Below are 14,219 nucleotides of genomic sequence, written 5' to 3'. Positions count from 1 at the left end.
CAGACTCAGAAAAATTGCTGCTCTTTTCAGAGTTTGTGACATAATAAGATTTCAACTGTTGCATCTGTTGACTATTCACCATTGAGGGACATGTTAACAACCTTACCAATTCCACATTGCTTTCTTTGAGATTACGTACATCATTTCGTAACGATTCAATTTGCATAAGCAGTGGCTCTATTGCCTTTGTAATAAGAATTTCGAACTGTGATTGCGGGATAAGTAATTCATCTGGTTGCGATTGAAGAACACTATTATCAAAGTTATCACTATTATCACAACAATTAATACGCGTTTCACTTATTGTTTTTACGTTTTTTAGTAGTTTAACACAGCTAGGGTGGCTTAGTGACCCACATTTAATACATGTGAGACCAGCTACCGGCAAAATTTTGCACTTTTTACATGGTAATACGGGGAGACCCGGAGACACGTCTTTATTCTGCGACATCATACCAAGACTGCTTTCTTTGCTCTTTCCGAGCCCGTAGGGTATCTGATTGGCTTAAAAGTACAAGAAAACACTTCAAAAGTGACGTTTCTGAAGAATTTTACCAATTTTCTTGTATCTACGAACGCCAGAATGCATAAAATTGACCTAAACGTCTCCTTTTCCTAATCTGAGACGATTCTGCATGCTTTAAGTGTGTTTGGTGGCTCAGAACCATCAAAAAATGTTGAAATATAGTTCAAATTCAATAAAAATCGACAAAAATACAGTTTCTAGCTAAAATTTGATGGTTTCTTTGCTCTTTCCGAGCCCGTCGGGCATCTGATTGGGTTAAAAGTACAAGAAAACACTTCAAAAGTGACGTTTCTGAAGAATTTTACCAATTTTCTTGTATCTACGAACGCGAGAATGCATAAAATTGACCTAAACGTCTCCTTTTCTTAATCAGAGACGATTCTGCATGCTTTAAGTTTGTTTCGTGGCTCAGAACCATAAAAAAATATTGAAATATAGTTCAAATTCAATAAAAATCGACAAAAATACAGTTTCTAGCTAAAATTTGATGGTTTCTTTGCTCTTTCCGAGACCGTTGGGTATCTGATTGGCTTAAACGTACAAGAAAACACTTCACAAGTGACGTTTCTGAAGAATTTTACCAATTTTCTTGTATCTACGAATGCCAGAATGCATAAAATTGACCTAAACGTCTCCTTTTCCTAATCTGAGACGATTCTGCATGCTTTAAGTGTGTTTCGTGGCTCAGAACCATCAAAAAATGTTGAAATATAGTTCAAATTCAATAAAAATCGACAAAAATACAGTTTCTAGCTAAAATTTGATGGTTTCTTTGCTCTTTCCGAGCCCGTTGGGTATCTGATTGGCTTAAAAGTACAAAAAAACACTTCAAAAGTGACGTTTCTGAAGAATTTTACCAATTTTCTTGTATCTACGAACGCCAGAATGCATAAAATTGACCTAAACGTCTCCTTTTCCTAATCTGAGACGATTCTGCATGCTTTAAGTGTGTTTCGTGGCTCAGAACCATCAAAAAATGTTGAAATATAGTTCAAATTCAATTAAAATCGACAAAAATACAATTTCTAGCTAAAATTTGATGGTTTCTTTGCTCTTTCCGAGCCCTTACGGTATCTGATTGGCTTAAAAGTACAAGAAAACACTTCAAAAGTGACGTTTCTGAAGAATTTTACCAATTTTCTTGTATCTACGAACGCAAGAATGCATAAAATTGACCTAAACGTCTCCTTTTCCTAATCTGAGTGGATTCTGCATGCTTTAAGTGTGTTTCGTGGCTCAGAACCATCAAGAAATGTTGAAATATAGTTCAAATTCAATAAAAATCGACAAAAATACAGTTTCTAGCTAAAATTTGATGGTTTCTTTGCTCTTTCCGAGCCCGTAGGGTATCTGATTGGCTTAAAAGTACAAGAAAACACTTCAAAAGTGACGTTTCTGAAGAATTTTACCAATTTTCTTGTATCTACGAACGCCAGAATGCATAAAATTGACCTAAACGTCTACTTTTCCTAATCTGAGACGATTCTGCATGCTTTAAGTGTGTTTCGTGGCTCAAAACCATCAAAAAATGTTGAAATATAGTTCAAATTCAATAAAAATCGACAAAAATACAGTTTCTAGCTAAAATTTGATGGTTTCTTTGCTCTTTCCGAGCCCGTTGGGTATCTGATTGGCTTAAAAGTAGAAGAAAACATTTCAAAAGTGACGTTTCTGAAGAATTTTACCAATTTTCTTGTATCTACGAACGCCAGAATGCATAAAATTGACCTAAACGTCTCCTTTTCCTAATCTGAGACGATTCTGCATGCTTTAAGTGTGTTTCGTGGCTCAGAACCATCAAAAAATGTTGAAATATAGTTCAAATTCAATAAAAATCGACAAAAATACAGTTTCTAGCTAAAATTTGATGGTTTCTTTGCTCTTTCCGAGCCCGTCGGGCATCTGATTGGGTTAAAAGTACAAGCAAACACTTCAAAAGTGATGTTTCTGAAGAATTTTACCAATTTTCTTGTATCTACGAACGCCAGAATGCATAAAATTGACCTAAACGTCTCCTTTTCCTAATTTGAGACGATTCTGCATGCTTTAAGTGTGTTTCGTGGCTCAGAACTATCCAAAAATGTTGAAATATAGTTCAAATTCAATAAAAATCGACAAAAATACAGTTTCTAGCTAAAATTTGATGGTTTCTTTGCTCTTTCCGTGCCCGTGGAGTATCTGATTGGCTTAAAAGTACGAGAAAACACTTCAAAAGTGACGTTTCTGAAGAATTTTACCAATTTTCTTGTATCTACGAACGCCAGAATGCATAAAATTGACTTAAACGTCTCCTTTTCCTAATCTGAGGCGATTCTGCATGCGTTAAGTGTGTTTCGTGGCTCAGAACCATCAAAACATTTTGAAATATTGTTCAAATTCAATAAAAATCGACAAAAATACAGTTTCTAGCTAAAATTTGATGGTTTCTTTGCTCTTTCCGAGCCCGTTGGGTATCTGATTGGCTTAAACGTACAAGAAAACACTTCAAAAGTGACGTTTCTGAAGAATTTTACCAATTTTCTTGTATCTACGAACGCCAGAATGCATAAAATTGACCTAAACGTCTCCTTTTCCTAATCTGAGACGATTCTGCATGCTTTAAGTGTGTTTCGTGGCTCAGAACCATCAAAAAATGTTGAAATGTAGTTCAAATTCAATATAAATCGACAAAAATACAGTTTCTAGCTAAAATTTGATGCTTTCTTTGCTCTTTCCGAGCCCGTTGGGTATCTGATTGGCTTAAAAGTACAAGAAAACACTACAAAAGTGACGTTTCTGAAGAATTTTACCAATTTTCTTGTATCTACAAACGCCAGAATGCATAAAATTGACCTAAACGTCTCCTTTTCCTAATCTGAGTCGATTCTGCATGCTTTAAGTGTGTTTCGTGGCTCAGAACCATCAAAAAATGTTGAAATATAGTTCAAATTCAATAAAAATCGACAAAAATACAGTTTCTAGCTAAAATTTGATGGTTTCTTTGCTCTTTCCGAGCCCTTACGGTATCTGATTGGCTTAAAAGTACAAGAAAACACTTCAAAAGTGACGTTTCTGAAGAATTTTACCAATTTTCTTGTATCTACGAACGCCAGAATGCATAAAATTGACCTAAACGTCTCCTTTTCCTAATCTGAGACGATTCTGCATGCTTTAAGTGTGTTTCGTGGCTCAGAACCATCAAAAAATGTTGAAATATAGTACAAATTCAATAAAAATCGACAAAAATACAGTTTCTAGCTAAAATTTGATGGTTTCTTTGCTCTTTCCGAGCCCGTGGGGTATCTGATTGGCTTAAAAGTACAAGAAAACACTTCAAAAGTGACGTTTCTGAAGAATTTTACCAATTTTCTTGTATCTACGAACGCCAGAATGCATAAAATTGACCTAAACGTCTCCTTTTCCTAATCTGAGACGATTCTGCATGCTTTAAGTGTGTTTCGTGGCTCAGAACCATCAAAAAATGTTGAAATATAGTTCAAATTCAATTAAAATCGACAAAAATACAATTTCTAGCTAAAATTTGATGGTTTCTTTGCTCTTTCCGAGCCCTTACGGTATCTGATTGGCTTAAAAGTACAAGAAAACACTTCAAAAGTGACGTTTCTGAAGAATTTTACCAATTTTCTTGTATCTACAAACGCCAGAATGCATAAAATTGACCTAAACGTCTCCTTTTCCTAATCTGAGTCGATTCTGCATGCTTTAAGTGTGTTTCGTGGCTCAGAACCATCAAAAAATGTTGAAATATAGTTCAAATTCAATAAAAATCGACAAAAATACAGTTTCTAGCTAAAATTTGATGGTTTTTTTGCTCTTTCCGAGCCCGTAGGGTATCTGATTGGCTTAAAAGTACAAGAAAACACTTCAAAAGTGACGTTTCTGAAGAATTTTACCAATTTTCTTGTATCTACGAACGCCAGAATGCATAAAATTGACCTAGACGTCTCCTTTTCCTAATCTGAGACGATTCTGCATGCTTTAAGTGTGTTTCGTGGCTCAGAACCATCAAGAAATGTTGAAATATAGTTCAAATTCAATAAAAATCGACAAAAATACAGTTTCTAGCTAAAATTTGATGGTTTCTTTGCTCTTTCCGAGCCCGTAGGGTATCTGATTGGGTTAAAAGTACAAGAAAACACTTCAAAAGTGACGTTTCTGAAGAATTTTACCAATTTTCTTGTATCTACGAACGCCAGAATGCATAAAATTGACCTAAACGTCTACTTTTCCTAATTTGAGACGATTCTGCATGCTTTAAGTGTGTTTCGTGGCTCAGAACTATCCAAAAATGTTGAAATATAGTTCAAATTCAATAAAAATCGACAAAAATACAGTTTCTAGCTAAAATTTGATGGTTTCTTTGCTCTTTCCGAGCCCGTGGAGTTTCTGATTGGCTTAAAAGTACGAGAGAACACTTCAAAAGTGACGTTTCTGAAGAATTTTACCAATTTTCTTGTATCTACGAACCCCAGAATGCATAAAATTGACTTAAACGTCTCCTTTTCCTAATCTGAGGCGATTCTGCATGCGTTAAGTGTGTTTCGTGGCTCAGAACCATCAAAAAATTTTGAAATATTGTTCAAATTCAATAAAAATCGACAAAAATACAGTTTCTAGCTAAAATTTGATGGTTTCTTTGCTCTTTCCGAGCCCATCGGGTATCTGATTGGCTTAAAAGTACAAGAAAACACTTCAAAAGTGACGTTTCTGAAGAATTTTACCAATTTTCTTGTATCTACGAACGCCAGAATGCATAAAATTGACCTAAACGTCTCCTTTTCTTAATCAGAGACGATTCTGCATGCTTTAAGTTTGTTTCGTGGCTCAGAACCATAAAAAAATATTGAAATATAGTTCAAATTCAATAAAAATCGACAAAAATACAGTTTCTAGCTAAAATTTGATGGTTTCTTTGCTCTTTCCGAGCCCGTTGGGTATCTGATTGGCTTAAAAGTACAAAAAAACACTTCAAAAGTGACGTTTCTGAAGAATTTTACCAATTTTCTTGTATCTACGAACGCCAGAATGCATAAAATTGACCTAAACGTCTCCTTTTCCTAATTTGAGACGATTCTGCATGCTTTAAGTGTGTTTCGTGGCTCAGAACTATCCAAAAATGTTGAAATATAGTTCAAATTCAATAAAAATCGACAAAAATACAGTTGCTAGCTAAAATTTGATGGTTTCTTTGCTCTTTCCGAGCCCGTGGAGTTTCTGATTGGCTTAAAAGTACGAGAGAACACTTCAAAAGTGACGTTTCTGAAAAATTTTACCAATTTTCTTGTATCTACGAACCCCAGAATGCATAAAATTGACTTAAACGTCTCCTTTTCCTAATCTGAGACGATTCTGCATGCGTTAAGTGTGTTTCGTGGCTCAGAACCATCAAAAAATTTTGAAATATTGTTCAAATTCAATAAAAATCGACAAAAATGCAGTTTCTAGCTAAAATTTGATGGTTTCTTTGCTCTTTCCGAGCCCATCGGGTATCTGATTGGCTTAAAAGTACAAGAAAACACTTCAAAAGTGACGTTTCTGAAGAATTTTACCAATTTTCTTGTATCTACGAATGCCAGAATGCATAAAATTGACCTAAACGTCTCCTTTTCTTAATCAGAGACGATTCTGCATGCTTTAAGTTTGTTTCGTGGCTCAGAACCATAAAAAAATATTGAAATATAGTTCAAATTCAATAAAAATCGACAAAAATACAGTTTCTAGCTAAAATTTGATGGTTTCTTTGCTCTTTCCGAGCCCGTTGGGTATCTGATTGGCTTAAACGTACAAGAAAACACTTCACAAGTGACGTTTCTGAAGAATTTTACCAATTTTCTTGTATCTACGAACGCCAGAATGCATAAAATTGACCTAAACGTCTCCTTTTCCTAATCTGAGACGATTCTGCATGCTTTAAGTGTGTTTCGTGGCTCAGAACCATCAAAAAATGTTGAAATATAGTTCAAATTCAATAAAAATCGACAAAAATACAGTTTCTAGCTAAAATTTGATGGTTTCTTTGCTCTTTCCGAGCCCGTTGGGTATCTGATTGGCTTAAAAGTTCAAAAAAACACTTCAAAAGTGACGTTTCTCAAGAATTTTACCAATTTTCTTGTATCTACGAACGCCAGAATGCATAAAATTGACCTAAACGTCTCCTTTTCCTAATCTGAGACGATTCTGCATGCTTTAAGTGTGTTTCGTGGCTCAGAACCATCAAAAAATGTTGAAATATAGTTCAAATTCAATTAAAATCGACAAAAATACAGTTTCTAGCTAAAATTTGATGGTTTCTTTGCTCTTTCCGAGCCCGTCGGGTATCTGATTGGGTTAAAAGTACAAGAAAACACTTCAAAAGTGACGTTTCTGAAGAATTTTACCAATTTTCTTGTATCTACGAACGCCAGAATGCATAAAATTGACCTAAACGTCTACTTTTCCTAATTTGAGACGATTCTGCATGCTTTAAGTGTGTTTCGTGGCTCAGAACTATCCAAAAATGTTGAAATATAGTTCAAATTCAATAAAAATCGACAAAAATACAGTTTCTAGCTAAAATTTGATGGTTTCTTTGCTCTTTCCGAGCCCGTGGAGTTTCTGATTGGCTTAAAAGTACGAGAGAACACTTCAAAAGTGACGTTTCTGAAGAATTTTACCAATTTTCTTGTATCTACGAACCCCAGAATGCATAAAATTGACTTAAACGTCTCCTTTTCCTAATCTGAGGCGATTCTGCATGCGTTAAGTGTGTTTCGTGGCTCAGAACCATCAAAAAATTTTGAAATATTGTTCAAATTCAATAAAAATCGACAAAAATACAGTTTCTAGCTAAAATTTGATGGTTTCTTTGCTCTTTCCGAGCCCATCGGGTATCTGATTGGCTTAAAAGTACAAGAAAACACTTCAAAAGTGACGTTTCTGAAGAATTTTACCAATTTTCTTGTATCTACGAACGCCAGAATGCATAAAATTGACCTAAACGTCTCCTTTTCTTAATCAGAGACGATTCTGCATGCTTTAAGTTTGTTTCGTGGCTCAGAACCATAAAAAAATATTGAAATATAGTTCAAATTCAATAAAAATCGACAAAAATACAGTTTCTAGCTAAAATTTGATGGTTTCTTTGCTCTTTCCGAGACCGTTGGGTATCTGATTGGCTTAAACGTACAAGAAAACACTTCACAAGTGACGTTTCTGAAGAATTTTACCAATTTTCTTGTATCTACGAACGCCAGAATGCATAAAATTGACCTAAACGTCTCCTTTTCCTAATCTGAGACGATTCTGCATGCTTTAAGTGTGTTTCGTGGCTCAGAACCATCAAAAAATGTTGAAATATAGTTCAAATTCAATAAAAATCGACAAAAATACAGTTTCTAGCTAAAATTTGATGGTTTCTTTGCTCTTTCCGAGCCCGTTGGGTATCTGATTGGCTTAAAAGTACAAAAAAACACTTCAAAAGTGACGTTTCTGAAGAATTTTACCAATTTTCTTGTATCTACGAACGCCAGAATGCATAAAATTGACCTAAACGTCTCCTTTTCCTAATTTGAGACGATTCTGCATGCTTTAAGTGTGTTTCGTGGCTCAGAACTATCCAAAAATGTTGAAATATAGTTCAAATTCAATAAAAATCGACAAAAATACAGTTGCTAGCTAAAATTTGATGGTTTCTTTGCTCTTTCCGAGCCCGTGGAGTTTCTGATTGGCTTAAAAGTACGAGAGAACACTTCAAAAGTGACGTTTCTGAAAAATTTTACCAATTTTCTTGTATCTACGAACCCCAGAATGCATAAAATTGACTTAAACGTCTCCTTTTCCTAATCTGAGACGATTCTGCATGCGTTAAGTGTGTTTCGTGGCTCAGAACCATCAAAAAATTTTGAAATATTGTTCAAATTCAATAAAAATCGACAAAAATACAGTTTCTAGCTAAAATTTGATGGTTTCTTTGCTCTTTCCGAGCCCATCGGGTATCTGATTGGCTTAAAAGTACAAGAAAACACTTCAAAAGTGACGTTTCTGAAGAATTTTACCAATTTTCTTGTATCTACGAATGCCAGAATGCATAAAATTGACCTAAACGTCTCCTTTTCTTAATCAGAGACGATTCTGCATGCTTTAAGTTTGTTTCGTGGCTCAGAACCATAAAAAAATATTGAAATATAGTTCAAATTCAATAAAAATCGACAAAAATACAGTTTCTAGCTAAAATTTGATGGTTTCTTTGCTCTTTCCGAGCCCGTTGGGTATCTGATTGGCTTAAAAGTTCAAAAAAACACTTCAAAAGTGACGTTTCTCAAGAATTTTACCAATTTTCTTGTATCTACGAACGCCAGAATGCATAAAATTGACCTAAACGTCTCCTTTTCCTAATCTGAGACGATTCTGCATGCTTTAAGTGTGTTTCGTGGCTCAGAACCATCAAAAAATGTTGAAATATAGTTCAAATTCAATTAAAATCGACAAAAATACAGTTTCTAGCTAAAATTTGATGGTTTCTTTGCTCTTTCCGAGCCCGTCGGGTATCTGATTGGGTTAAAAGTACAAGCAAACACTTCAAAAGTGACGTTTCTGAAGAATTTTACCAATTTTCTTGTATCTACGAACGCCAGAATGCATAAAATTGACCTAAACGTCTCCTTTTCCTAATTTGAGACGATTCTGCATGCTTTAAGTGTGTTTCGTGGCTCAGAACTATCCAAAAATGTTGAAATATAGTTCAAATTCAATAAAAATCGACAAAAATACAGTTTCTAGCTAAAATTTGATGGTTTCTTTGCTCTTTCCGTGCCCGTGGAGTATCTGATTGGCTTAAAAGTACGAGAAAACACTTCAAAAGTGACGTTTCTGAAGAATTTTACCAATTTTCTTGTATCTACGAACGCCCGAATGCATAAAATTGACTTAAACGTCTCCTTTTCCTAATCTGAGGCGATTCTGCATGCGTTAAGTGTGTTTCGTGGCTCAGAACCATCAAAACATTTTGAAATATTGTTCAAATTCAATAAAAATCGACAAAAATACAGTTTCTAGCTAAAATTTGATGGTTTCTTTGCTCTTTCCGAGCCCGTTGGGTATCTGATTGGCTTAAACGTACAAGAAAACACTTCAAAAGTGACGTTTCTGAAGAATTTTACCAATTTTCTTGTATCTACGAACGCCAGAATGCATAAAATTGACCTAAACGTCTCCTTTTCCTAATCTGAGACGATTCTGCATGCTTTAAGTGTGTTTCGTGGCTCAGAACCATCAAAAAATGTTGAAATATAGTTCAAATTCAATAAAAATCGACAAAAATACAGTTTCTAGCTAAAATTTGATGGTTTCTTTGCTCTTTCCGAGCCCGTCGGGTATCTGATTGGGTTAAAAGTACGAGAAAACACTTCAAAAGTGACGTTTCTGAAGAATTTTACCAATTTTCTTGTATCTACGAACGCCAGAATGCATAAAATTGACTTAAACGTCTCCTTTTCCTAATCTGAGGCGATTCTGCATGCGTTAAGTGTGTTTCGTGGCTCAGAACCATCAAAAAATTTTGAAATATTGTTCAAATTCAATAAAAATCGACAAAAATACAGTTTCTAGCTAAAATTTGATGGTTTCTTTGCTCTTTCCGAACCCGTTGGGTATCTGATTGGCTTAAACGTACAAGAAAACACTTCAAAATTGACGTTTCTGAAGAATTTTACCAATTTTCTTGTATCTACGAACGCCAGAATGCATAAAATTGACCTAAACGTCTCCTTTTCCTAATTTGAGACGATTCTGCATGCTTTAAGTGTGTTTCGTGGCTCAGAACTATCCAAAAATGTTGAAATATAGTTCAAATTCAATAAAAATCGACAAAAATACAGTTTCTAGCTAAAATTTGATGGTTTCTTTGCTCTTTCCGAGCCCGTGGAGTATCTGATTGGCTTAAAAGTACGAGAAAACACTTCAAAAGTGACGTTTCTGAAGAATTTTACCAATTTTCTTGTATCTACGAACGCCAGAATGCATAAAATTGACTTAAACGTCTCCTTTTCCTAATCTGAGGCGATTCTGCATGCGTTAAGTGTGTTTCGTGGCTCAGAACCATCAAAAAATTTTGAAATATTGTTCAAATTCAATAAAAATCGACAAAAATACAGTTTCTAGCTAAAATTTGATGGTTTCTTTGCTCTTTCCGAGCCCGTTGGGTATCTGATTGGCTTAGACGTACAAGAAAACACTTCAAAAGTGACGTTTCTGAAGAATTTTACCAATTTTCTTGTATCTACGAACGCCAGAATGCATAAAATTGACCTAAACGTCCCCTTTTCCTAATCTGAGACGATTCTGCATGCTTTAAGTGTGTTTCGTGGCTCAGAACCATCAAAAAATGTTGAAATATAGTTCAAATTCAATAAAAATCGACAAAAATACAGTTTCTAGCTAAAATTTGATGGTTTCTTTGCTCTTTCCGAGCCCGTTGGGTATCTGATTGGCTTAAAAGTACAAGAAAATACTTCAAAAGTGACGTTTCTGAAGAATTTTACCAACTTTCTTGTATCTACGAACGCCAGAATGCATAAAATTGACCTAAACGTCTCCTTTTCCTAATCTGAGACGATTCTGCATGCTTTAAGTGTGTTTCGGGGCTCAGAACCATCCAAAAATGTTGAAATATAGTTCGAATTCAATTAAAATCGACAAAAAACAGTTTCTAGCTAAAATTTTATGGTTTCTTTGCTCTTTCCGAGCCCGTTGGGTATCTGATTAGCTTAAAAGTAGAAGAAAACACTTCAAAAGTGACGTTTCTGAAGAATTTTACCAATTTTCTTGTATCTACGAACGCCAGAATGCATAAAATCGACCTAAACGTCCCCTTTTCCTAATCTGAGACGATTCTGCATGCTTTAAGTGTGTTTCGTGGCTCAGAACCATCAAAAAATGTTGAAATATAGTTCAAATTCAATAAAAATCGACAAAAATACAGTTTCTAGCTAAAATTTGATGGTTTCTTTGCTCTTTCCGAGCCCGTCGGGTATCTGATTGGGTTAAAAGTACAAGAAAACACTTCAAAAGTGACGTTTCTGAAGAATTTTACCAATTTTCTTGTATCTACGAACGCCAGAATGCATAAAATTGACCTAAACGTCTCCTTTTCCTAATCTGAGACGATTCAGCATGCTTTAAGTGTGTTTCGTGGCTCAGAACCATCAAAAAATGTTGAAATGTAGTTCAAATTCAATATAAATCGACAAAAATACAGTTTCTAGCTAAAATTTGATGCTTTCTTTGCTCTTTCCGAGCCCGTTGGGTATCTGATTGGCTTAAAAGTACAAGAAAACACTTCAAAAGTGACGTTTCTGAAGAATTTTACCAATTTTCTTGTATCTACGAACGCCAGAATGCATAAAATCGACCTAAACGTCCCCTTTTCCTAATCTGAGACGATTCTGCATGCTTTAAGTGTGTTTCGTGGCTCAGAACCATCAAAAAATGTTGAAATATAGTTCAAATTCAATAAAAATCGACAAAAATACAGTTTCTAGCTAAAATTTGATGGTTTCTTTGCTCTTTCCGAGCCCGTCGGGTATCTGATTGGGTTAAAAGTACAAGAAAACACTTCAAAAGTGACGTTTCTGAAGAATTTTACCAATTTTCTTGTATCTACGAACGCCAGAATGCATAAAATTGACCTAAACGTCTCCTTTTCCTAATCTGAGACGATTCAGCATGCTTTAAGTGTGTTTCGTGGCTCAGAACCATCAAAAAATGTTGAAATGTAGTTCAAATTCAATATAAATCGACAAAAATACAGTTTCTAGCTAAAATTTGATGCTTTCTTTGCTCTTTCCGAGCCCGTTGGGTATCTGATTGGCTTAAAAGTACAAGAAAACACTTCAAAAGTGACGTTTCTGAAGAATTTTACCAATTTTCTTGTATCTACGAACGCCAGAATGCATAAAATTGACCTAGACGTCTCCTTTTCCTAATCTGAGTGGATTCTGCATGCTTTAAGTGTGTTTCGTGGCTCAGAACCATCAAAAAATGTTGAAATATAGTTCAAATTCAATAAAAATCGACAAAAATACAGTTTCTAGCTAAAATTTGATGGTTTCTTTGCTCTTTCCGAGCCCGTTGGGTATCTGATTGGCTTAAAAGTACAAGAAAACACTTCAAAAGTGACGTTTCTGAAGAATTTTACCAATTTTCTTGTATCTACGAACGCCAGAATGCATAAAATTGACCTAAACGTCTCCTTTTCCTAATCTGAGACGATTCAGCATGCTTTAAGTGTGTTTCGTGGCTCAGAACCATCAAAAAATGTTGAAATGTAGTTCAAATTCAATATAAATCGACAAAAATACAGTTTCTAGCTAAAATTTGATGCTTTCTTTGCTCTTTCCGAGCCCGTTGGGTATCTGATTGGCTTAAAAGTACAAGAAAACACTTCAAAAGTGACGTTTCTGAAGAATTTTACCAATTTTCTTGTATCTACGAACGCCAGAATGCATAAAATTGACTTAAACGTCTCCCTTTCCTAATCTGAGGCGATTCTGCATGCTTTAAGTGTGTTTCGTGGCTCAGAACCATCCAAAAATGTTGAAATATAGTTCGAATTCAATTAAAATCGACAAAAATACAGTTTCTAGCTAAAATTTTATGGTTTCTTTGCTCTTTCCGAGCCCGTAGGGTATCTGATTGGCTTAAAAGTAGAAGAAAACACTTCAAAAGTGACGTTTCTGAAGAATTTTACCAATTTTCTTGTATCTACGAACGCCAGAATGCATAAAATTGACCTAAACGTCCCCTTTTCCTAATCTGAGACGATTCTGCATGCTTTAAGTGTGTTTCGTGGCTCAGAACCATCAAAAAATGTTGAAATATAGTTCAAATTCAATAAAAATCGACAAAAATACAGTTTCTAGCTAAAATTTGATGGTTTCTTTGCTCTTTCCGAGCCCGTCGGGTATCTGATTGGGTTAAAAGTACAAGAAAACACTTCAAAAGTGACGTTTCTGAAGAAATTTACCAATTTTCTTGTATCTACGAACGCCAGAATGCATAAAATTGACCTAAACGTCTCCTTTTCCTAATTTGAGACGATTCTGCATGCTTCAAGTGTGTTTCGTGGCTCAGAACTATCCAAAAATGTTGAAATATAGTTCAAATTCAATAAAAATCGACAAAAATACAGTTTCTAGCTAAAATTTGATGGTTTCTTTGCTCTTTCCGAGCCCGTGGAGTATCTGATTGGCTTAAAAGTACGAGAAAACACTTCAAAAGTGACGTTTCTGAAGAATTTTACCAATTTTCTTGTATCTACGAACGCCAGAATGCATAAAATTGACTTAAACGTCTCCCTTTCCTAATCTGAGGCGATTCTGCATGCGTTAAGTGTGTTTCGTGGCTCAGAACCATCAAAAAATTTTGAAATATTGTTCAAATTCAATAAAAATCGACAAAAATACAGTTTCTAGCTAAAATTTGATGGTTTCTTTGCTCTTTCCGAGCCCGTCGGGTATCTGATTGGCTTAAAAGTACAAGAAAACACTTCAAAAGTGACGTTTCTCAAGAATTTTACCAATTTTCTTGTATCTACGAACGCCAGAATGCATAAAATTGACCTAAACGTCCCCTTTTCCTAATCTGAGACGATTCTGCATGCTTTAAGTGTGTTTCGTGGCTCAGAACCATCAAAAAATGTTGAAATATAGTTCAAATT

The sequence above is a fragment of the Zophobas morio genome, unplaced genomic scaffold, assembly GCF_036711695.1.
Source record: "Zophobas morio isolate AGI-343-1 ecotype UQ-CSIRO unplaced genomic scaffold, CSIRO_AGI_Zmor_V1 ptg000108l, whole genome shotgun sequence".
Lineage (NCBI taxonomy): Eukaryota > Metazoa > Arthropoda > Insecta > Coleoptera > Tenebrionidae > Zophobas > Zophobas morio.
The sequence above is the reverse complement of the archived record's forward strand: the minus strand, read 5'-3'. Positions refer to the sequence as shown.